Genomic DNA, 25270 nt, shown 5'->3' with positions numbered 1-25270 from the left:
TTTAGTGAACAAAAGTACAGGATGCTCAGTTACATTTGAATTTCAGATAAACAACAAATAACTTTTTAGTATAAGTATGTTCTGTGCAATATGTGGGATTACTGATAACTTCTTGCTTCAGTTCATCTACAATGATCTTTCCCTCTAAATCCTGGGGAACAGGGCAAAAGCAACCTTAAGACTTACCAATGACAGAGTCCCCTCTTAAAAGCCCCTCAAGATTCTCAAGTTATAAAGGGATGATTTTGCTCCCTAGGATACATGTATCAATGCCTAGATGCATTTTTAGTTGCCACTACTAAACTTCTCATTGCTTATCTGAAGTTCAAATGTCCAGTCAAGGAGGAAAAGGGCAGGAGAGCCCAGAGAGGAGACAAAAGGGTGGGGTCACCGCACATAGTGGCCAACAGCTGCTGGGACTAGTGCACAGGATGATGGGAGATGGCAGGTATGGGCAGTACTATATCCCCAATTAGGCACAAGACACAGCAGCCTCTTCCAGAAATCCTCTTCAGCAAGGGCTCTCCAGCTGAACTTCCTTGGAGACCAGGGGAGGAAGAGCCCACAGTTGCCCCCACCTCTCCAGACCAGCCCATCCCCTAGAGACTGCTGACAGCTGGGAGAAGGGTGCAGGCTGCAGGCCACCCGAGGTGCCCGCCCCGACCCTGGCTTTCATTTTTAATGAGCCATTTTCCAAGTGCTTCACGAGCAGGCAGGCAGGCATTGTTTGCAGCCAGCAGGGGAGTCCTGAGCCGGCTGTTAATGGGTTTCCCTCAGCTCCCCCTCCTCGCCTGGGGTCTGCACAGCCCCTTTGGATGAAAGGAGCCCTCTGCAGAGGGCATGGTGACCATGGGCATGGCAGCCTCTGTCCTCTGTTCGGGCTGTCAAAGCCTACCCAATCTGCCTGGGGAATGCCTTCATGAGTGCCAATTAGAACTGGGACATAATGTGTGTGATTTCAGAAGCCAGTGGAGTCGACACACTTGGAACGCAGCAACTTCTGCATAAAGCAGGTACCTAGAGAGCTGACCCTGAGAGGAGCACCAGTTGAGAGGAACTCAGCAACAGCTGGAGTTTGCTGGGGGTAAATTGGCAAACCAACACTGGATGAGGCTCACAGGACTTGGGGATTTTTGAAAATTCAAAACCCCAACAGGACACAGGGAAACGGCAGAAGGTTTTCTGTGATCTAGTGAGGAAAGCAAACCTGAGGGATCACGTATCTGGATTCACAATGGAGTGAAGGTCCTCCCCACAGGGACTCATGATGTCCAAGGTTGTCAGTTTCTTCTCTCGCTCCCTGCAACCCCTGCCTGGTTTGAGTGCAAAGGGCACTGGCCTGGTACTCAGGAGGCCCCAGCTTTGCCACCTACTAGCCTGGGGACCCCCACGAAGCACCTCCCACATTGGGCCTCAGTTTCCTTATTTTGGGCAAAGTGGGAGGTAAGGAGGTAGACTGGAGCCTGTGTTCAGCCCCAAATCCCACACTCCTGGTAGGAAGGGTGGCTCCTCATGGGCATAGATAGATCAGCCTCTCCAGGGGGCTGCACAATTGTGCTCCACCTCCATCCCCACCCCATCCAACTGTTCAGAGAATCTCCAGACTGGTGAACTCAATGGACTTGTCCAGCTCTGATACTTAGCGGTCTCTTGCTTCTTGCCCCCTACCCCTAAAGCATAACTCAACTGGAAAGATGTATAATCAAGGCCATGGAGAGGCCCTGTGGATGGAGGATAGCCCTTCAGGTCTATCTAAGCACAGGAAGCGCCCAGCCCCCATAAGAAAGGATCAGCAATTTTCACTGTCCTCACTCCTCTTGTCTTCAGAGAGCCACGGCATCAACTCTCCAGCCCTAGAGACTGGCAACAGGCTTCCCACTCTCCCACCTGGACCCTGGCTCACACCATCAACCACCTGGACACCCGGCTCCTGCTGGGCTTAAAAGAACACTCCCTTCCTCATGTTTTCCCTTCCTTACAGACAAAACAGAATTGGAATTTTCAAAACAATGTTACTAAAAATCTTCATGGAAAATAGAAGGGGATTTGTTTTAGTTTTTGTTTTAAAGGACTTTGAAAAGAACAATCCTTCCATGTATGGGTTTAGGAGTAGGAGCTGCCTGAAGTGGGGTCACAGGTATCTGAAGAGCTGGGACTCCATCTCCCCACCACTCCTCCTCCACCCCCAGCCCCTAGCCTGGGCAGGCAAACACAGGCTGTGATGGTAGCAGGAAGGCCGCTGTAGCATGGGTGTGACATCATTTGGATGTTTATCCCCTTCAAACCTTACATTGAAATGTGACCCCCAGTGTTGGAAGTGGGGTCTAGTGGGAGGTGTTGGATCATGGGAGTGGATTTCTCATGAATGGCTTGGTGCCATGCCCTTGGCAATGAGTGACTTCTTGCTCTATAGTTCACAGGAGAGCTGGTTGTTTTGAAGAGCCTGGCATCTTTTGCTCCCTCTCTTGCCATCTGATATGCCAGCTCCCCTTGCCTGCCATAAGTAAAAGCTCCCTGAGGCCTCACCATAAGCCAGGCAGATCCTGGTGCCGTGCTTGCACAGCCTGCAGAACTGTGAGCCAAATAAGCTTCTTTGTAAATTGCCCAGCCTCAGGTATTCCTTTATAGGACTAAAACAGGAGGCAATGAAGAGACCTCGTTCTAGGTGATGATGAGCAAGCTGCCACACCTCTCTGGGCCTCAATTTCTGACCCTGTAAAATGGGGATATGTGTATCCATCACACATGGTTGCTGTGAGAATTGTGTGAAATAATTCATGCGAACTTGTCTTGTACATAGAAGACACTCAACAAACCAGGTGCGGTGGCTCACGCCTGTAATCCCAACGTTTTGGGAGGCTGAGGCAGGGGGATCACCTGAGGTCAGGAGTTCAATACCAGCCTGGCCAACATGGTGAAACCCTGTCTCTACTAAAAATACAAAAATTAGCCAGGTGTGATGGTGGGCGCCTGTAATCCCAGCTACTCGGGAGGCTGAGGCAGGGGAATCACTTGAACCCAGTGAGCTGAGATTGCGCCACTGCAATCCAGCCTGGGTGACAAGAGTGAAACTCCATCTCAGTTAAAAAAAAAAAAAAAAAAAAAAAGACACTCAAAAAATGTGGCCCTTTCAGCAGGCTTGGCTAAAAACTGCTCCTAGCCAGACATCACAGTCAAAGCTAAAGCCTTTAGTGGAATGGGATCTTCAACTTGTGCCTCAGCTCAGCCCTGACCTCAGTCTCTGGCACAAGGCAGTGCCTACTGTTTTGACCCAGCTCCCTAGGCCAGCCTCACCCTGATCTGATTCCAGAAACAAAACATTTCCCCGAATGTCCTGTGTCCCTGATGCCTTTGCTGTGAGGATGCCAGGTTGAGAGGTTGTTTGCAAAGTAGAGGGAGGCACCGGTGTTTTTGGCTGATTGGATAGGTTCCTCCTAGGTGGCTGCCACGTGCCAAGCTTTACACATGGCATCTCAGTGAAGCTTCACAGCAGCCTCGATGTGACATATACTATTACCATCTCCAGCTTATAGGCAATACAAGTCAACGTCCCAGGTCCTGCAGCTATTGAGGGCAGAGCCAGTGGTTCTCAATCCTGGCTGACAAAAAGGATCACCTGGGGAGGCTTTGAAACATGCAGATCCCAGGTCCATCCCCAGATATTGTGACCCTGTAGGTCTGGGGTGGGCCAGGACATCAGAATTTCAGAAGATCCCAGGGTCATTCTAACATGCAGCCTGGGTTGAGACAGCTCACCCGACATTCAGCAGACCTTTCCCCTCTGCTGGAGGACCCCTGCCTCCTTCCTCACCCCCCGCCCATCTCAGGGGACCTACTGCAGCGCATGCGCACTAGCTATAGCCCAGCCCTTCAGTCGCCACACGTGCCCTTAGCTCCAAGGCTTCCAGGCCCTCTAGATGGGGAAACTGAGGGCTGAGGTGGACTTGTGACCCATGGAGGCCCAGCTGTTTGTCTTCTGCTCTCTGCCACCCCCTACTGATGCCAGCAGAACATGTCACTTGCATAAAAAAAAAAAAAAAAACTAAAAAAGCAACCAAAAAACAAACGAAAACTCACTTCAGTTTTCTTCCTCTCTTCCTCCCATGGGACTGGTTGGGAACCAACTCCCCTCACAAGCCCTCCACTGCCCCCATCCCTCCAGATGAAGCCTCTGGACTAGAGGCCCACCTGCTTGGTTCTTGGGCTTCTGGCTTCCTGAAGAGGCCTCTTCTGCCTTCCCGGCTGGTCAGGGAGGCAAGTTCCACACAGCCCCTTGTAGACCCATGCTGCTCCAGGCTTTGAATCAGTGCTGGCATGGTGACAGGCTGTTCCTTACACTAGGAGGGTCGCATCTGCGGCCCACATCCTCCCTCTGGTCCAGCCTTAACTCACAGGAGCCCAACACTGGGCTTGAGCCCAAAGCCTCAACAGTGTTCACTTATTTGCCTGAACTTGGCCCTGCTGCAGATACCCCCTGGGGCAGGGGCGATTGTTCTCAACAGCATCTATTGTTTGCTGAATCCTGTGCCCAGCCCTCAGGCTCCGCACCACTTTCATTGGTTCCTAATATTCAAAGAGTCTCTCCCCAAGAAGGGCACTCCTGAGTGAGGCCCCCAACGTCTTCTGGGGCCCTGGTGTGGAGGCGCCCCAAGCAAGCCCCTTCTTCCCAGAGCCAACATGTCACAGGTTCCAGCCTGTTCCCCTCCCCTGGCAACCAAGCCCAAGGGCTCAGCCTGCTGGAGTAGGTTCTGAGCCCCCACCCCTGTAAACACAAGGCCCAGCTGCATTTATTTTAATAGAGAGATGGACAGAGGGCGATGGGAGACAGAAAGATCTTAGCAAGCATCAGAGAGTAAGGTTGCTTTCTCCTACCATAAATTTTGTGTCAATTAACGAGTATTCATGAACGATGCCAGAATGCCTGTGTGTGTGTGTGTGTGTGTGTGTAAACTTGATTTGTAACCAAATCCGTGGGGCTTCCTCTGGGGCTGGCGGTCTGGGTAAGTGTGTGTGTGAGCTCATTCAGGTGTTCATTTAGAGAGACAGTGCAGTACAAGGTTAGAAGCAAGTTTTCTGGAGCCACACACACTATGTGGGTTCAGATTCTGCCTCTGCCCCTTTAAGCCACATGGGTGTGATCCTGGGCCAACTGCTTACCTTTTGTGTCTCAGTTTTCCTATCTGTTAAATGGGGTTAATAAAACACTTAACAGAGTGCCTCACACACAGAAAGAACTTAATCGATGTTAGCTACGATTATGACCTTGGCATTATGGGGGGACGTAATGCTAAATCTTCATTCCACACACGTTTTTTATAGTCAAAAGGAAAGCAGCATGGCACATGCAATGGTGTAGGTGGATCTGAATACATTATTAAGTGAAAAAGGCTGCAGTGATTACATACAGTGTAACAGGCTTTGAACAAGGCTAAAAGTAATGATAATAAAATGTATATTTTTAGGAATATATGTAAGTGGAATAAAATGGTTGCCGTGGGAGGCCCGGGAATGTTTGGATGTAGGCTTTTGTCCAATCTTAGCTTTGTTTTGGGCAATGGGTTCTTGGGTGCTCATTACATTAATAAAAACAACCAAGTAAATACATAATTAAATAAAGGCAGCCCACGCACAGACCAATAAAGAGACTGTCACATGCCAAATATTGTGGTTAAATACCGATAGTTCAAAAGCAGGGAAAACAGAAACAAATACACAGAGTGACAATTGCAGGCTAGAAACTGTCTGGGCCCTAGGTTTATATCAGTGAATAGAATAGAAAAAAAATTCCCAGCCTCTGGGAGCTCACATTCCAGTGCAGGGAGACGAGTAAGCAAAAGATAAAATGTTGATATCCAAGTGTGTTAGGAAGAGAAATGAGGAAGATTCAGGAGACAGGAAGTAGACAGGCAGAGAAGGCTTCACCGAGAAAGGGACATGCAAGCAAAGTGGAAATGAAGGAGAAGGAGGGGTCAGGAGGGTTCTGGAGGCCAAGCTTCCAGGCAGAGGGCACATCCCAGGCCAAGGCCCTCAGGCAAGAATGCGCTAGCACAGGGGGTTCAGTGTGGTGGGAGTGGAGCGAGGGGGAAGTGGGCAGACGGGTAGGTGGGAAGATGGAGCAGGTCATTTGATTCTTGCAGGCTGCTGTGGGGACTTGGCATTGACTGAGTGACATGGTGGAGAGGGGGCACTGGAAGGCTCTCAGCAAGGCAGGAAACATCTGACACATGTCAGCAGATCCTGCTGGCCGCTGCACCTAGGAGAACTGGGGGCAGAGGCTGGGAGGCCAATCAGTAGGCTATTGTGCTAATCCAGGTGAGAGGTGATGGCTGCCAGCACCTGAGAGATGACAGTGGAAGAGGTGAGAAGTGGCCAAACCCCAGATATCATGATGACACAGCTGCTGCTCTCCTGGGGGCTCCCAGGCTGACAGCCAAGGCCAGACATGCAATACAAAATCTACCCTAAATGCTATATCAGAGGCCAAGCTCAGTAGGCACTTCCTGTCTCCTTCCCTCCCTTCCAGCTCCGAAGGGCACTTGCCAGCTGCAGGAAGTGCGCTGGCAGCCGCGGCCCTGCTTCTCAGACCCCGGCTCAGGCGGCCACCGCCTCTTATTCCACATGCTCTTTCCTAAGTCCTCCTACAGCCAGCCTGACCAGAAACCCTGACCATCTGTGCAGCCAGGGGGCTGACTATCCTTCCCCACCCGGGGCCTGCCAGCCCCATGACTGCCCCCCTGAGCTCCAACCAGGGGTCCTGTTGTGTCCTCATTATAGGCCTCAATGTGGCCAGACTGTCAGAGCCCAGGAAGGTTTAGGTTTTATGTCAGTGGTTCTCTACCTTAGCTGCCCATTGAAATCACCTAGAGAAATTCATAAATTATTGGTGCCTGAGTCTCACCCCGAGACTGTTATAACAGGTCTGACATATAGCCTCGGCACTGGAATTTTCTCAAAGCTTCCAGGTGATTCTAACATGCAATCCAGGGTGGGGAACCACTGCTCAGGTGGCCTGGTCTAGCTCCCCTGTCCCTCTCCCTTGTGGGTGTGTCATGCCACAAGCCTCCCTTCAGCCACTTGCTCTCCCAGACAAAGCCCTGGCTGGTGCATCCTCCACAGACGTGAGGCACCTCTCGAGGGCTTGCTCAGCCCAGAGATGAGCTGACTGTACCCAAGCTGGCAGGCACTGTGCTGGGTAGAGCATGTACCCACCTACCTCACATGATGGGCTGGAAACTGGGGACTTTTTGCAGGGCCACCTTGCAGCCTGGAGAGTTGAGTGGATATCCAGGACCACCAGCTTCCCTAGGCTGCTTCTAAGGCCAGAAAAGCCCTGCAGCTCAGATACCTGTAATCAAAGCCGCACTGGACTGCTTCCCCGCCCCCACTCCTCCCCATTCCCATCCTTGCTCCTTTAGGACTAGGACTTGGGATGCATTTTTATTAGACTTTCCCTAGGTGAAAATGGTGCTGGGCTAGGGGTGGGGAAACTGGATGGAGTGTGATTTACACTTCCCCTGCATCCTCACACCTCCCAAGGGCAGCTGGCCTCAGCAGCCTGCTCACAGAGCCACTGCAGATGGGCTGCATGGTGCAGGCTGCGTGCCGATCCGCCCCAGCCGAGAGCAGCATCTCTGCATAAGCACCCCCATCTCAATCTCCAATGAGCTGGAGGCCGTTTGGTACATGGGATGGAGGGAGGAGGTGGATGCTGATGTCTGTAAGGTTCTGGCAAAGCCAACACTCAGAGAAATTACTCTTATTCCCCAGACCCCATTCACATTGGATCAGGCTGCCCCTATTATATTTTATCTTTGCTCCAAACAGCTCCTTTGATTCACACCTGCCTCTAAGTTCTATCTCCAGGCCTCCATCCCTGCATAGCCCCAAACAAGAGAGGCCATTTTCCCTAGATAGAGGCTTCCTAGCTGCCTCCTGCCCTCCTTACAGATGATGGCCTTCATCAGATTAGTTTCCAGTGGACTTGGCTTGCCCATAGCCCTCCTATAAACCCTAAGCAGGATTTCTCAATCTCAGCACTGACACTCTGGGCTGCTGTGTCAGGTGGGGAGAGGAAGGGAGGCTGTCCCAGGCATTGCAGGATGTCTAGCAGCATCCCTGACCTCCACCTACTCAATGCCAGCAGCACTCCCCTCCCAGGTCTGGGACAATCCCAGCCCTCACCACCAAATGTCCCCTGGAAGAGAGTGGGCAAAATTACCCTGGTGAAGAAACACTGTGCTATAGCAATGTGACAGGAAACCTCTGGAGGGCAAGGACCATGTCAGCACTTCTGAGAGACAGCTCGGTCAGTGGCCAGTTCAGAAAACCAAGCTCTGATAATCAAAACATAATAGATGTTGGCGTGGATGCGATAAAAAGGGAACACTTCTATACTGTTGGTGGGAATGTAAACTAGCGCAACCACTATGGAAAACAGTGTGGAGATTCCTTAAAGAACTAACAGTAGATCTACCATTTGATTCAGCAATCCCACTACTGGGTATCTACCCTGAGGAAAATAAGTCATTATACAAAAAAGATACTTGCACTTGCATGTTTATAGCAGCACAATTCACAATCGCAAAAATGTGGAACCAACCCAAATACCCGTCAATCAACGAGGGGATAAAGAAACTGTGGTGTGTGTGTGTATATATATATATATATATATGACAGAATACTACTCAGCCATAAAAAGGAATGAATTAATGGCATTCACAGCAATCTGGATGGGATTGGAGACTATTATTCTAAGTGAAGTAACTTAGGAATGGAAAACCAAACATCGTATGTTCTCTTTCATAAGTGGAAACTAAGCTGTGAGGATGCAAAGGCATATGAATAATACAATGGACATTGGGGACTCGGTGGAAAGGGTGGGAGGGGTGAGAGATAAAACACTACAAATTGGGTTCAGTGTATACCGCTCAAGCGCACCAACATCTCACAAATCACCACTAAGGAACTTACTTATTTAACCAAACACCACCTGTTCCCCAAAAACCTAAGGAAATAAAAAATTAAAACAAAATATCAATTAAAAAAAAAGAAAGCCAGGCTCTGCATTAAGGAATGGTATGATCTTGTGAGGAGGTCTAACATCTCTGGGCTTCAGTGTCACCCTCTGGCCAATATTTGTACAGGGCTGGTACTATGCTAAGTGCCTTCTGCAGATTTTCTTATATAATCCTCACAACATTCCTCTGGGGAAGGCTTTGTCCCTATTTTACAGCTGGAGAAATGGAGCCTGGGGAAAGTTAGGCAACTTGCTCAGGAGCACACAACAAGACAAAGCAGTTTGACTCCTGAGCCTATGGTCTCACCCACGTCGGTCTTATCCACGGTCTGTACTCCCTCCCTTAAAGCAGAGGGTGGGCCTGAGATGACCACCAAAGTCCTTTGCAGTTCTATGACTTTGCCATTCTTTTGATTTTGCTGCTACAAAATGAGGGTTTACTGGGGGTCCTGTATTCTTTGTATTTCCCCGCCCCTTTAGGACACAGTTTGCTCATACCTTCCTTCACCCAATGATTTAACATGCTCCTACTGTGGGCTGTGCAGTGAGCCAGGATCCGGCAGTTCAGTTGTCAATGAGGTGTGGAGTTTACCCTCCAGTGAAGAGGCAGATATTAAACATCTACTTATAACTGTAAATAAATGAGACATTTATTTACAACTGTGATGCTATGGTCTGAATGTGTGTATACTCCCAAAACTCATATGCTGAAACCCTAATCGCAATGGTGATGGGATTAGGGCCTTTGGGAGGTGATAAGGTCAGAAGGGCAGAGCCTCATGAATAGAATTAGTGCCTTTTTAAAAGAGGTCCCAGAGAGCTGCCTTGACCCTTCCACCATGTGCAGACAGTATGGGAAGGCACCATCTATGAGTACGGGAAGGCACCATCTATGAGTATAGGAAGGCACCATCCTCACCAGACACCAAATCTGCTGGCACCTTGATCTTGGACCTCCCAGCTTCCAGAATCATGAGCAGCAAATTTGTTGTTTGTGAACTCTCAGTCTATGATATTGTTACCACAGCCCAAATGGACTAAGAAGCATGTAAACGGGGGCCCAACCCAGCCCAGAGGGCCAGGGAAGGGACCATCTAGCTGCTCTCTGATGGGTGAACTAAAGTCAACCTGGAGAAGGCGAGGGAAGCCATCACTCCAAGATAGCGGTGTGCACACCACCCTAAGATGGGAAACAGTACTATGTGCTGAGCCAGGATCTGGGGTTCAGGTGTCAGTGAGGCGTGCAGTTTACCCTCCAGTAGGGAGGCAGATTAGGAATTAAATATCTATTTACAATTGTAAATAAATGAGACATCTATTTACAATTGTAAATAAATGAGACATCTATTTACAACTGTGATGCTATAGTCTGAATGTGTGGATACCCCCAAAACTCACATGTAGAAACCCTAATCCCTAGGGTGATGGGATTAGGGCCTTTGGGAGGTGACGAGTTCATAAGGGCAGAGAAACCAAAAGGGAAGAGGATGCTAGAGGAGGCTGATGAGGTGAGCAGGAGCTTGTGGGCCCTGAGAAGAATTTCTTGCCTTTATCCTAAAAGCAAGAAGAGGCTATGAGAGGGTTTAAATAAGAGAACTACATGCTCAGATAAGCATGCTTAGCGGAGCAATTCCTGTGTGCTGTGTGAAGACTGGGTTGGGCTGGGGATGGTGGCAGGAAATGCCGGGGGGGCCTGTCTGGGCTGGTCCAGGGAAGGTCGTGGTGAGCTGGACCACGTGACGACTCAGGAGCAGAGAGGAGCGGCAGAGTCCAGAGGCATTAACACACAGAACGGGCAGAGCCACCGTGGATGTGATGCGAGAGGGTGCGTGGAAGCAGGGTTGGCAGACAGGAGGACAATGGAGCTGTTTACAGGACAGAGTCAGTTCCCAGGGCTGTGGGGACTGTGTCAGGAGCTCCCTTTGGCCACACTGAGTTTGAAAGGTGCTGTGCATGGTAACATGGGATTGAATGACTGACTGGTCTACCAACTGATTAATTGATAAGTGATCCTGAGACCTCTTTCTAAGATGAAACTCACTTTGAGGACCCTGGCTGACTCAGATACACCCTGGACAAGCACAGATAGAAAACGAAGAAGGCACACATGCAGCAGGAATGCCTTGGAGGGGAAGAGCCCACATAATGGAAATCTAAGTTATTATTACTGTTACCTTATCAGATCTGACAAGATCACAGTCAAAGGTGGGGCTGTAGCAGCCTGTAATACAACATAAATGGGATCTCTGGTGGCAGTTGGCCATTGCATTGATTCTTATTCACTCAGAAACTAAATCACAGGGCTAATGTGAAGCGTGTGAAATACCCCTTTTTCATGCACTAGCAATGAAAGGCTTTCACAAATCTGCAGCCAAGTGAATGTACTTACTGAGTAATAGGAATGTGCACATGGGCATCATTTTATTACCACATACAGGCCAGCTTCATCAAAGCTTTGATTTCACATGGAAGAAAGTGCTCCAGCTACCCAGGGAGGTAAAGAAATGCCAGCACAAGGCCCCAGGTTGGGAAAGTGACTTTTGATTTGATATCCAAGGCCTGAGGATTTAAACAGTGTGCATAACATCATTTGGTTGCTTATAGAACCACGGAATGTCAGCATGGGAAAGTATCTCAGGTCATGTAGCTCACCTGCATAACAGGTGAGGGAAGAGCTTGTGGAGGGTCACCTAGTTCACCAGCAACAGATCAGGGACTGGAATCCATCCTTTGACTAGTGCAGGCCATGGCCACTCCTACCACTGGATTCAGGACCCATAAGTCTTCACCAAAACCACCATAGGAAATGACAGCAAAGAGTATATCTAACAGCCCAGGAAGGCAAGCAAAGGACACTGTATCTTGGCAAGCATTTCGGTTAAAGTGCTGGGGGACAGAGCATAAGGACCTGGGAACAAAGTCTTGTTCCCTTATCTGTTTATAGATAATGCATACTCTACCTACATCTTTTTTTTTTTTTTTTTTTTTTGAGATGGAGTCTTGCCTGTCACCAAGTCTGGAGTGCAGTGGCACAATCCTGGCTCACTGCAACCTCCACCTCCTGAGTTCAAGCAATTATCCTGCTTCAGCCTCTCGAGTAGCTGGGATTACAGGTGTGTGCTACCACGGCCAGCTAGTTTTTGTATTTTTAGTAGAGACAGGGTTTCACCATGTTGGCCAGGCTGGTCTCGAACTCCTGACCTCAAGTGATCTGCCCGCCTTGGCCTCCCAAAGGGCTGGGATTATAGGCATGAGTCACCGTGCCCGGCCTCTACCTACTTCTAAAAAAGATTTGGGGTGGTCTGCAATTAAAAACACACACACACATACAACAAAATAGTTCAGACTGACATCGGATTGTAGAGTTGTTTTGCAAAAAAAATTGGAAATGACCCAAGTCGGTCCCTCCATAGGGGACTGGTTAAATAAACTCTGTTCATGCATATAGTGGAATACTACAGAGCAATTTAAAAAAAGAAAGAAAACTAAAGAAGTGCTCTGTACTAATATGGAGATATTTCCAGGATATATAGTTAAGGAAATAGAAAAGCAAGGTGCAGTATAGAGTATTCAATAGGCTATGTTTTATAGGGTAAAATGGAAAACTAAGAATACATACTTGAATGTCTGTATTTTAGCACAAATAAACACTATGGGGACAACAGGGGCAGGGATGCAGTAGAAAAAGGACAGAGGTGAGAGTCAGAAATCTTAGTGCATACCTCTGTAAAAGCATTTGATTTCAGTGTTTTGCCTATTCAAAAATTCTAATCCAACTAAACACAAGAGGAAATGCAATAATAACACAAACAACACATAGCAGGTGCAAGAGCCAAAAATTGTTCCCTTCTGCCTTCTCAGAAAAATAGATGCAAATGGTGCCATGCTTGGGGTCCCACCCTCACATCAGCCCAGAAAGTGGAGGGTGAGTCACCAGCCTCTGGCCTGGAGGAGGAGGGAACAGAGCGCAGAGAAAGCCAGGTCTGCCGGGCAGCCGGCTCAGGCTGGTCACAGTGGCCTGGTCTCTCTGTCTTTCCGTGGAAAACATCAGGAAAGCTGGATGGCCTGGGACCTGAATCAGGCCAGTTCCACTCGAGGCCTGCCCTTCCCTGGAGGGCTATGCCCACGTCTGCTCCATGACCCATCCCCGAATCACCATCATCCCAGGTCCTGATACCCTGTGGTTCCAGGAACAACCATACTGTACTAAGTGCAGTGTTCAAATTCTCAGGACCCCACCAGCACACTTGATCCACAAACATACTCTCATTTTAAGGCCACATGGTGTATGGAAAGAGCATAGGCTGTGTGTGAGTCAGGAGATAGGAGTTCCAGCCCAGCTTTGCCGTGAACTCACTGATCCCCAGCTCACAGCCGTGAGCACACTTGACCCACCGCTCATCCCACCCTCCCAGGGCCTTCCTCACTGTTCCCAGTCATGATCCCAGCTTTGGCCCTAGTGCCAAAGTTCTGGGGGTACGATGCCCCGCGCCCTGGCATTGCTTAGCCACAGTACTTGGAGAAGAATCACTGGAGATGAGAGAGGGCAGGGCCCTCAGCTGAGGATGGAGGCTTCAGCTGTGCGAACATGCTCTTCCCCTCCCTGTCTCTTCTCTGACCCCTTCCTGGAGGAACAGGGGGGCAGCCAAACAGCAAATCAATTAAAAGTTACTGCTACCACCCAGATGTCCATACATGAGGTTAAATTAATTCTGATTAATGAATTATATCCATATTACAGAAAACCATGTTATAAAGAATTACGGCCATATATATAAACAGTTTTTTTAAGATATTAAGTGAGGCCGGGCGCAGTGGCTCACGCCTGTAATCCCAGCACTTTGGGAGGCCGAGGTGGGCGGATCACGAGGTCAGGAGATTGAGACCATCCTGGCTAACACAGTGAAAATTAGCTGGGCGTGGTGGCGGGCGCCTGTAGTCTCAGCTATTTGGGAGGCTGAGGCAGGAGAATGGCGTGAACCCGGGAGGTGGAGCTTGCAGTGAGCCGAGATCGTACCACTGCATTCCAGCCTGGGGGACAGAGTGAGACTCTGTCTCAAAAAAAAAAAAAACAAAAAAAAAAAAAAAAAAAATTAAGTGAAAACACAAGCTGAAGAACATAATATTTAGTTTGATCCCATTTTTGTTTAATATGTATCTATTTTCCAGATCCATGGTAACAGTGTAGATATAGACAGTGATATGGATGTGGATATGGCTATAGATACAGCAATTCCCTAAATTGTAGATAGTGATGATCTGTGGTGATGAGGGGTGGTATCATAAGTTCCTTCACTCTCTCATAGAAGTTAAATACTTCTATGTTGTTATTTTTTTCGATACAAAGCAGTTATTATTTTTGTAATTTGAACAAAGATCTTTCAAATTTACTGCACACCTACTATATACCTGGCTGGGCTGGCCCAAATGATGTCCAAAGTAAGTCAGAGGCTCAGGGGAGGAACCCCCCCTCCCAACCCTGCCCCATCCATCAGATGGGAACCTGGGGCCCGGGGAGGTCTCGTGGTTGGCAGCACACAGTGAGTTCACAGCAAAGCTGGGCTGGAATGCCTATCTCCTGACTCACAGTCTTGTACTCTTTCCATATACCACGTAGCCTTAAAATGAGTGTATTTTTAGGGGAGGCGGGTTCTTGATATGCCTGGTAGGGAAAAAGCAGTGGAAATACTGCCCCCGCCCCACAAAAAAAAATTAAATTTCACTTTCCAGGACTCACTACATGGCCGCCAGGTCAATATCACCACTTCCTAAAAGTCAGCCATTGACTGATGGAAGATTCCAGACAAGTGTTCATTTAAAGATGAACCATTAACCGTAAATCAAAGCCCAGAGTGAGTGCTGAGTTACAAAACTAATTAGAATAAGTGGGTAAATGGATGGCTGGTCTCAATCCCAGTGGCCGCCTGACTGTTATCCACCAGGGCTGGGAGAAGATATATTCTCTGAGTCATAAAAGCAACACAGGGTCAGAGAAGGCTTCTTTAAGAAGTCTCTCTCTAATATAAAAATAATCACCACCATCTCCTCAAAAGGCAGCCAAAATGGCAGGGCACACATTGATCAATTAACAAGTGTTATTAAACCTCTTATTCCACTGAGCTTGGAAAGCCCAGTGGCCTGTTCCATTTGACCACCACTTTGCAAAGCAGAAAGGCTTTAACTTGTCATCCTGTTGGATCCCCTGTGCCCTGTTGCTGGTACTTTTTAACCTTCATTTTTGTGTCTGCAGAAGTGATTAGTGACATGTTCAGGGGTGTGCAAAGCTGACAGGCAGAGCTAGGCGCTGCTGCTGCCCCCATGCCACACTCTGCTGAGGGGCTGCAGAAGGAAAGGAAACTAAACAACCTCTGAGAAAGTAAAACAACCAAAAGTACAACCCGAGCCAGTCCAGAGTTGGTGCTGACCTGTCGCCCTCCCAGACCACCTGCACTACAAAATGCAAACACATGTTTCCACCCCGAGATTTTTGTCTTCTGGGTGCAGTTTGTGTATGTGGGTTTGTACATATGAATACACATGTGTGCATCTTTAATGTTTGACTCTTTGTACTCCTTGAAGTGTTTGTACCGACACTGTCCATTAAACTCTCACTTTAGGGTCAGTAAGACAGGCAATCTAACTATTTCCATTTAATAGATAAGGAAGCTGAGGCTCAGTGCATCTCGCCCCATGTCTTATTATTCCTCAGTGGCAGAGTGGGGAGGGACAAAAACTAAAAGTTGTTGAGGGCTCACTGGATCAAGAACTGTCCATGTCATCTCGTTTTGCACCTACAACAATCCGGGAGGGAGATGTGCTTTCCCCATGTTACACTTGAGGACAGCGAGGCTCAGGGAGACTGTGTCACCTTCCCCAAGTGGCAGAGCCAGAACTCAACATCAGGGCTCTCTGAGCTCAAAGCTGAGGTTCTGTGGATGCTGTGCAAGTCCACAGTGGGGGGTCAACTCTGTGCCAGGCACTGAGTAAGTCCTTTCCCAAAATATCAGTACTGGCAATAGCTTATGCATAGCCTTCTAACAAGCTCGGAGGGAGCTAAGCTCTGTCTAGGGCTCTTGAGGACAGGGCATGCCCCAGCATGTCTTTAAATCCTGGCATGGCCCAGAGCAAGGCACCTGGGCACGGGATGTACCTTGTTGAGGTCTCCACCACAGTGCCATCCTTTTCTAGGGCCTTCTCTTTCATTTCTGCTGTGCAAATTAAAGGGTGATGTGGACTTTTAGGTAGCATGAGCTCATGCCTGCTGTTCACATCCTGAATAACTCCATGCACACTCAGTGAGGCGAGTCAGTGCCCCAAAACAGCTCTCTGCACCCAAGAAACCGGGCCAGCTTCATGGTGTGCCTCAGATCCCCTCACCTCCACTCAAGTCATCACTGCCAGCCTTTTCCAATGCTTCCATTAGAGTTTGTCATCTCTCACTGCCCTAAGGAGTGATATGATGATGAGGATGATGATGATGATGATGATGATAAACATTTCCACATGAAGGCTTGGGTGTCTGAGTCATATTTGCTTGTTTTGTCCCAGTGGTTTCTGTATTTTTAAAAAAAAAAAACTGAAAAGAGAGGGCAGGACTGAGTGAGTGTGGGCAGGATGAGTAATCCCAGCCTTGCTGGGTCCTGGTGGGAAGAAGAAAAGGGGGTGGAGACAGAATGGAAGAGAAGATGGAAGTGGCTGTGAGGGCTGGGCAGGGGGAGCATCTACCCCAGCTCCAGATAGGGAGGACTTGGGCCCCCAAGTCAGATAGCACTGAAATCCAAACAAGGTTTATGTGCTCAGCTGCAGAACATGGGCATGTGGAGGCGAGGGCAGTGTTCCAACCGTGTGATCCATAACCAACAAAGGGAGAGCCCATCTAAATCTGCCCCAGACTTCCAGGTCAAGGGTTCCCTCCTCCAGGTGGCCTTTACACACCACCCCAGCCAAGAGTGATCCCCCTTTCCTCTGAACCTGAACTACTCATTTGTCCCGTGGGCCAGATGGCTTTGCTAGCCCCCATCCCTGTGTATTTTCATTGCTTCCCCAATTCCTTCATGAGTTCCCGAAGGACAGGGAACTTGTCTTACCACCTCTGTGTCTTAGATGGCACCCTGCAGACAGAGCCATGCTGCATGAGCCTCCAAGAAATGTTTGTGGACCAAAGTCTCAGAAAATGGTATCAAATAATAATCACACAACTTATCCTTCGATCTTGGGCTTTATGCTCTACAAAGCTATGTCACATTCTTGTGAGGTAGGCAGCAAGTGATATTAAGTTCATTTTACAGATAGAAAAACTGAGGCTCGTGTAGCATGGAATCTGGGTGGCTGCCCAATGACTAGTGAGTAACCAGAAACAGTTTTGGAACCCAGGATTCTAACTTTACTCTGATTTTCCTTGGAGGGACTCAAAGTTTCTATTTCCTTTGAAGCACATAACAAATAATTTTGGGGCACACTGCATTACAATAGCCCATCCCCGTCCAAGAGGTACAGTGTATATTAGCATCACCAAGGCTCTGAAGAAATCTCTTTGGCTTAGTTCAGTGCAGCCTTCTCCAAACTTGCCTTACCCTGAAATCTTTTTGCATGTGACCCTACCGTATTCTGTACTGAGGAAATGTTCTTCTGTACTGTCACTTTCCCGAAGGGTAAACCACGCTCCCAGGACAAGCTGTACATTATTGGCATAGAAAGGCTTAAGCTAGATAAACAAAGCTCTAATGGTGAAATTTCAGGGCTCAGCCAACTAGTAGGAACATTTCCACTTCTTTTTTTAATCACTGAAATGTTCAAACAGACACAAAATGTTTGTGTATGTTGTTCACTAAAATCTTTTATTCTGAAATTTTTTTCTGAAATATTTTAAAGAAAATTCTGGACATCATATCATGTTGTCTGAATTTACTTCAGTATATAACACTGTCACACTATTACACATCCTAAAAAATTAAATTAATATTATTCCTTAATATTTAACCCAATTCTAACATATCCTTCTACAGTAGGTTGGCTTGAATCAGGATTCAAACAAGACTCATAGATTGCATTTGGTTGGTGCATCTATTAAGATTCTCTCAGTCTATAACAATTCCCTCTTCCCCATCCCCTTTTCCCCCTGAACATCAGTCACGTTAGAGAAAGAAATAAGGTTACTGGTCCTGGGAAGCTCCCCCCTGGTCTGAACTTGGTGATGGCCTTCCACAAGTCCTTGGCTCTTGTATAAATTGGTGGTTAGAGCTATCACTTCATCAGCATTAGCTTCAGCTTCATGGCAAGAAAACATTATGGTCGGTGCAGTGTCCTCCCTTTCACATGGCAGCTGGCTGTCCCACTTGTAGCAAAGCATAAATTGATTTGGGGGTTTGGATGGCGGGAGGCACATCTTTTTGAGCAACTAGGTCTTCCCAGTGTCTCCAAAGTTATATTATATTCTAGAATTTGGTTCTAAATACATCTCTAACTCAGGATTTGCTAATTTTCTAGGATTTCATGGAAGATGCTCTCCTACCATTCAGTTCCAAAATTCTATCAGTTTACCCTTTCCTGGTCTGTTTTTTGGTGACCTTTTACCTCTCCTTTGTTTTTATTTTCGTTTTTAAGAAAAGCCATTTTCCAATTACCAGGCAAGCTGGGGACCTCGTATTCCCTCCAGGCCAGCCCCTACCAGTGATTCCATGGGCTTAGCTAAAGTCCCAGGGTCTCAACAGTCCATGGCTTCCTCCCCTCATCTCTTACAAGACAAGTCAGAATCTCAAGGAGAACAACAACACATAGCCGAACACGATAAATATGCATCCCAAATTTTTAAAAACCAAATTACACAAATCAAGCTTATTCTGAGAGGTTCGTTTTACCGGGGGTCTCTAGTGCTCCAATCAGCATAATTAAATAGTAAGATCTCTCTAGAATTGATTGTGGTTTTCACATTTTTTTTTCATCCAAGGACCATTTCAGCAAGATGATTTTAAGCTAATAAGAACCCCCAAATTAGAAACTAATTAAGGAGATGGAAAATACAAATGTATTTGTTTTTAGTCAGGTACTATTTTTATCAGAAGAATCATGAAAAATTACAATTGTTAAATACTCATATGAAGGTTGTCAGTCAAGGGCAATGTAGCTTTCTTCCTGTCCCTGCTGCAAAACTTAAGGTGATATAGCAGAAGCTGTTCCCCCGGGCTCCCAGGACGCAATAAAGAGACTAATTTTAAAGAAACAGAATTTACCCACTGCTAGACTCGGTGAGGAAAGAGTGTTGCCATAATTCTCTCAAATCTTTAGCAAGTAATATCCACAGCGCCTTTTACTTTTAGAGTGCATGTATACCTGGAAATAGGATTAAATCATTGCAGTACAGACTCTCATACCCATTTAATAGAGGAGAACATTAAGGTCTGGGGAACTTAAAAGAACTGCACTGGATCACACAGCAAACTAAGAAAAAGCCAGGTCAATAACCTTATCCAAATGTGCTTGAGTTTGTGACACCCCCCTCTGCATTGTCCCCCAAATGTGCCATAGATCATCTTTTGAAATAGATGTTAAGTCACAGTGACACTGGTTTGAAGGACTCTTTTAGGATTCGTGACAGCCTTGAGAGCTTGGGGCCCAGGAGAGCCAGCAGGAAGCGGCAGCCAGCTGCTAAAGGGGGCGGGGGCTCTCCAGTCTAGAGAGGCAGGCAGCAACACGAGTGACCCAAATACCACTGCGGCGAGCATCAAAAGCCCATTAACCCAACCACACACAGTCAAATGTGGACCCAACCTTGAAAATGCTGTCTCAATGCCCAGGCCCGGAGAATTTCCATTTATCCTACAGACTTTGCCCTGATTCCAGTGCAGCTTAAGCCCAGTTACTCTTCATGTCACCCACCTGAACCTCCTGATCCTACTCCCTCCATGCCAGGCCCAGAGGACATGGGATTTGCCTGGAGCCCCCATTCTCTATCACAGAATCCTCACCAGACCCAAGCCAGGGAGGCAAGGAGGACCTACAGGACTTACTTAGATCCATGGCGTGCTCCCAACTCCCAGGAAGGATGGATTATGAGCTTTCACAATAATCTAGGTGGATTCCAAACTCAGGAGGACTGGCTAGAGACCCCACACACACAACAGGCTGAGGGAAAGTAAAGATGTCAGGGAAACCTACTGCTGCCACCAACACCCAGATCCTTCCCCTCTCCCAAAGGAGAACAGGAGGCGAGGGGTTAATTCAGAGGCGCTCACCCCGGGGGATAGAGCACCTAGGGGGAGGACCTCGTGGGAACACCTAGTTGAGTCCTATGGCAGCACCATCTGCCATGAGATGCCAAGAGAAGGGGCATCTTTTAAATCAAATCTGCAGCCTCAAATCCAGCTCCCAGACCAGAAAACACCCCCAGGTAGGGAACTAAGAGTCTCAATAACATTTGATGACTTTATAAAGGACCTTCACATACACTAACTCATTTGAGGCTCAGAAAAAACCCAGAAGGCAGGAGCTATTTAACTCATTCTTCAGGTGGGGCTGGGCATAGGGGAATCTGGCCTTGTGGCCACCGGCCAGGTGCCAGCTACATGTGTCAGGGTGCCAGGTCAGTAACTCTATGTAACGATTACTACTTTCTGCTGTTGTTGGGGATCAGTGGCCAGAGATGCCATTCACAGGATAATAAAATGTGTACTCCCTCCAGTCCCAAAAAGAACAGCCATATTTTGTGACAATAAGATCTGGACTCCCTACCCTAAGGAGAAGTTATCTGAATTTTTCTTTCTGGGAAAAGCAAGGGGACGTGAGGTAGGAACAGGCCTTTGTTTCAAAGACTGAGGCTGGGAGGCAGGAGAGAGAGGGATGAAGGACATGGAGCTTTTAGAGAAGGATCCCTGGGTTGGATCCCAAGAGAGGTGGGATGACTTGGGACCTGGAGTGGCTGGCAACCCTCACTCCACTGGAGTGCAGTGCCTGGGTGCTGTCGGCCCCCTAGAGATGGTGGCCTGGGCACTCCAGCTTCCCCTGTGGCAGAGCTGGCATAGGTAGAACACCAGCTGGCTGCAGGGGCCTCCCTCCTCCAGCTGACCACACAGGTCTGGATAAAGGGGCACCACAGGCAGCTGTCACCACCAGGGGCTAAGGCCCAGGCCTCACCCCTCCCCATTTGTGCTGGCCTGCAAAGGGGCCCAGTTCTCATGCAAAGGAAGAGTGGAGACAGAACTACAGAAATGCCAATTAGGAAACTTTCTGCCAAACTTAGCCAATAGGAAAACCCAAATTTGTTTTTATTTGATTTAGGAAAATAAAAAGAATTATTTCTTGAAATTGAGTGTCACAGAGCAATTATTCAATATTTCATTTAGTCCTCATAGTTACCTAGCAAGATAGAATTTATTAGTTCCAATTTCAGGAAAGCTTCTGAGGCTCAGAGACCTTCAGGAACCGCCTGAAGGTCCCAGACTCAGCAAGTGGCAGAGTCCTGAACCCAGTTGCTGAGACCTGGAGTCAGGGCTGGTTCCAGAGAACAGAAGTCACCATCTAGAATAAGTGATTCAAGACATCTCTTATTATTCAAGAGAATGTCCCCAGGGATCCATTATAGACATTTCATAGTAAATCCTGATGTCTAGCTCAGGATACCCCTGGCCCCTGGGTGCTGCTTGGCAAGATATTCTAGAGTCTAGATTGGTGCTATCCAACACAGTTGCCACTAGCCAACTTGAAATGTGGCTGGTCCAAACGGAGATGGTGCTATAAGTACAGAATACACCGTAGACTTCAAAGACTTTGTATGAAAAGAATGTAAAATATCTCATTCATAATTTTTATGCTGATTACATGTTAAAATAATGTTACACCTATTGAGTTAAATGAAATATATCATTAAAATTAATTTCACTTGCTTATTGTTACTTTTTAAAATGCTGCTACTACCACATTTAAAATGATGCACGTGGCTTGCATCTGAAGCCCGCCCCAGTGGCTATTGGGCCACCTCACTCCAGGTCACAAGTCTTGCCTTGGCTTCTTGCACACCCCTCCCCTTGAGTTGGAAGACAAGGAGTCAAGACTCTCCAAGCATTCGGAGAATGTCCTCTTTTCTCAACACTTCTCTAAATTCCTGGACCCACCCCTCCTGCCTCCAGTCTTTCTGTGTGCCCAGCAACTGCCAAAGCACTTAAATGCAGCCACCATTTCCGAGTGGTAGGATCCACCTAAAACCACATTTTCTGTGGCCAGAGAAATTCTGATAACCAGCTTTCAAAGCCCAGGCCCCCAACCCTGTTAGCAGTCAGAATCCCTGGAAGTTAGAAGGCACTTCTGCCAGCCTTCCTGGCTCTCACCCCTGCCAGACTGTGAGCTTCTCCAAAAGCAGAATCATGGAAACAGGCTAAATGTACTGATCACTTATTATGGTGTCAGCTGCTGTCCTAAGTGTGTTACATGTTTTATTTTATTTAATTCTCCCCAATAGTCTATGAGTGAGATAGTATTGTCCCTGTTTTTGAAGATAGAAGCTTGAAGCCTCCAGAGGCCTGCACCAGGCTCCACATTCCCTCCCCTGGAAGCAAACCGCAGCTCATTCTCTGCATTTCTGGCACTGAGCACAGTGCTCGGTGCACAACAGGTAATCAGTAAACACTGGTAACATAGGAGAAGAGCGTTTGACAGACCCAGTCCTTGGCTCTTTCTGGCCTTCATCAGGAGGCATGTTGCCCATTAGCCTCCTAAGACTGCCAACTTGAAAGTCCTCACCCACCTACCTCCAGGACTGGATATTTTCTGCCCCTACCCAGTCCCCCATGATGCTCCCCAGCTTCAGCCCTGCCCAGGTCCCCAGCCAAGTCCAAGAAGTACAGACTACTTGCCCCACTGAGAGGTGGGGTCTGGGGATAGCTGGGGCCAGTTCATACAGGTCGTGTTTAAGCCAGCTCCCTAGCTCAGCCCCTCCAGTCATGGTCATAGTCAGTCCAGTCTGACTACCCCTTGCCAGAGACCCTGGAGCTCAATTCTTCCTCCATCTCCTTATACAGACAGGAGTCCAGTTCCGAGCCCACCTAGCGCCTTTGGTTGATCTACTTCCTAGAGCTGGGCTCAGCTTTCTAGATTCCTTCTTCAACTTATCCTTTCTGCCTAATTTAGAACAAGGCCACCCAGAAGTCCTAATGTTCTGTTCCTCCCCATCCCTTGGCTCTGACCCTGGGGACCCTGACACTGGCCTGCACTGAAAAGGAATTTACCACACCCTCTTGGGCCTCCTGCCCCAGGCCACTGGCCCTTCTCCCCTTGCCCTGGTCAGTTTCCCAAGGCCCCAAGCTATTTTTGCCTTCACCCCAGCCTACCATTTTCCCCACGGTGGAAGTTGCCAGGGTGGTACCTCATATGACGCACACAGCAAAGACCAGAAAATCCATGGGAACAGGCTCTGCCATTGGATCAGAACCCACCTTTGGGGTCTCCAGCCTACTGGCTGGCCCCTGTCCTTCTAGGCCCTAGAGACTTGCTTGATGCTTCCGGCTTGGCTGACTTCCCTGAATCAACTGCTAGACCCAAGGTATCTGATAGGCCCCTACTGTCCTCTCCAGACCCCTACTCATTACCTCATCCACCTTTGATCATCTGCTAATTGCCTGGACATTCTTGAAAGAATGGGAAGACACAAAGTCTTTTGTTTTTAACAAGCAGGACTCATCCATCACCACACCTGTCATTTGACATATCTGAACCAGACCTAAAGGCTTCCCAACCACTGAGGTCTCCAGGTCTATCCCTCACACATCATGGACACGATGAAAGAGCTTCTTCACTTCTCGCTGCCTCTGTTTCTCCACTGTCATGAACTCCCTGTTTCCCACAGAAGCTGATGGGGAATAATGACTTCTCAATTTGCTACTCTGAGTTCCTCAAATATGACATGTTATGTCCATAAAGGCATCAGGCCTTCCCGTAAGGCATAGGAAGTGAACCCATCTAATGCTAAATCTTCCAGTGCTTGGCTCCAGCAAGCACATGGGGCAGAAACTAATAACTATAAAGCATCCATCTATCATCTTATCAGGCCTTAGTGTGCTTTGTTTGCATAGTTATCTTCCCACGAGTTGACATTTTATGCTTACTGCAAGCTGATATATTCTCCTACCTGCCATATCATTCATAAAGGATAGACGAGCCTCAGGTTCATTACCTGTCATTACACCGTGTACATGTCGCCAGGGGCCAAAGCATTGATTCTTCTTGGATCTCCCCAGCAGTGCAGCCCCAAACACCCAGGCTCCAGGTCTAATGGGCGTGGACTCTGCTCATGCCTCAGGCCCTGGGTGGACTCCACGCCATCACTTCTTGCTCTTGTGGCTGACCCACTCCTCAGGGTTGGAGAGAGCTTCTGAGCTCCCAGCTGCTCAGAGGAGATCTGCAGGAAGAACAGAGGGCTCCATCACCTATCAGGGCCAGAAATACATGTCCAGGTTTTAGCTGTTCTCGAAAATTCTAGCCATCCTTCTCTTTCTCTTTATTATTAGGGCCTGCAATTCATGACTATACCAACTCGATCTCATCCAGGGTTTTCACTGACAGTGTCCTGCCCACCAATCCAGGCCCAGGCCTCGACACACACACCCACCGCACACACATGCACACACATGCCCTTCATTCCTTTCTTACCTCAGCATATTTCATTTCATCTGCCTGAAAGACTCACCTTCTAATCCTGCATCCAAACCCCAGCCATTGTTCAGAGCTTAGCCCAGACTGACCAACAGAACCTCACGCTGTTCCATCACCCCAGGAAAGAGAAAAGAAACGCATGTTCTTGCTCCACCTGTGAGATGTACATAGAAGTGCAAGGACACGTCTATGTGGAATATTCCTTAACTCTTCTAGCCCAGGTCTCCCAAGCAAGGCCTCTGGTGTTCTGTAGTTTGTGGGGGGCTCCAGGTAGGACACCCCACCTATGGCTGATGATGAACATCTTTTCATAGTTCTTCATCCCAGAGTGAGAGACAAAAGTGGAAACACAAACCTTGCTGGGATGAGGAACAGAGACACCGGCTCCATGGAGTCATCACATTTCATAGCCAAGACTGTGGCTTATGCTTTGTCAGGAGGGGCCAAAGTGCTTCTGGCTGAAGCAGCCTGCCCCAGCCTGGAGGTCTGCCCACCTCTGGACAAGTCCAAGCTGGCTACAGCCCTGCATCTCTGACCAGGCACAGCCTCTAGCTCTTGGGAGTGAAAGGGGTAGGCTCCTGGGGTGCCCACCTGGCTGTGACTCTCAGCTCCACC

General features: G+C 48.2%; 1 protein-coding gene across 2 annotated transcripts in view; it reads right to left on the bottom strand.

Moving 5' to 3' along the window:
* Positions 1 to 25270, bottom strand: part of ZBTB7C (zinc finger and BTB domain containing 7C) — a 393546-nt gene that overhangs the window by 298656 nt on the left and 69620 nt on the right. For both annotated transcript variants that reach the window (XM_055232837.2, XM_063639832.1), the window contains exon 2: positions 24177 to 24401. The gene's annotated coding sequence lies outside the window, so the exon portion shown is untranslated. The remainder of the gene's footprint in view (positions 1 to 24176; positions 24402 to 25270) is intronic.

This window comes from Symphalangus syndactylus, chromosome 1 (assembly GCF_028878055.3).
Source record: "Symphalangus syndactylus isolate Jambi chromosome 1, NHGRI_mSymSyn1-v2.1_pri, whole genome shotgun sequence".
NCBI classification, from domain to species: Eukaryota; Metazoa; Chordata; class Mammalia; order Primates; family Hylobatidae; genus Symphalangus; species Symphalangus syndactylus.
The sequence above is the reverse complement of the archived record's forward strand: the minus strand, read 5'-3'. Positions and strand labels throughout refer to the sequence as shown.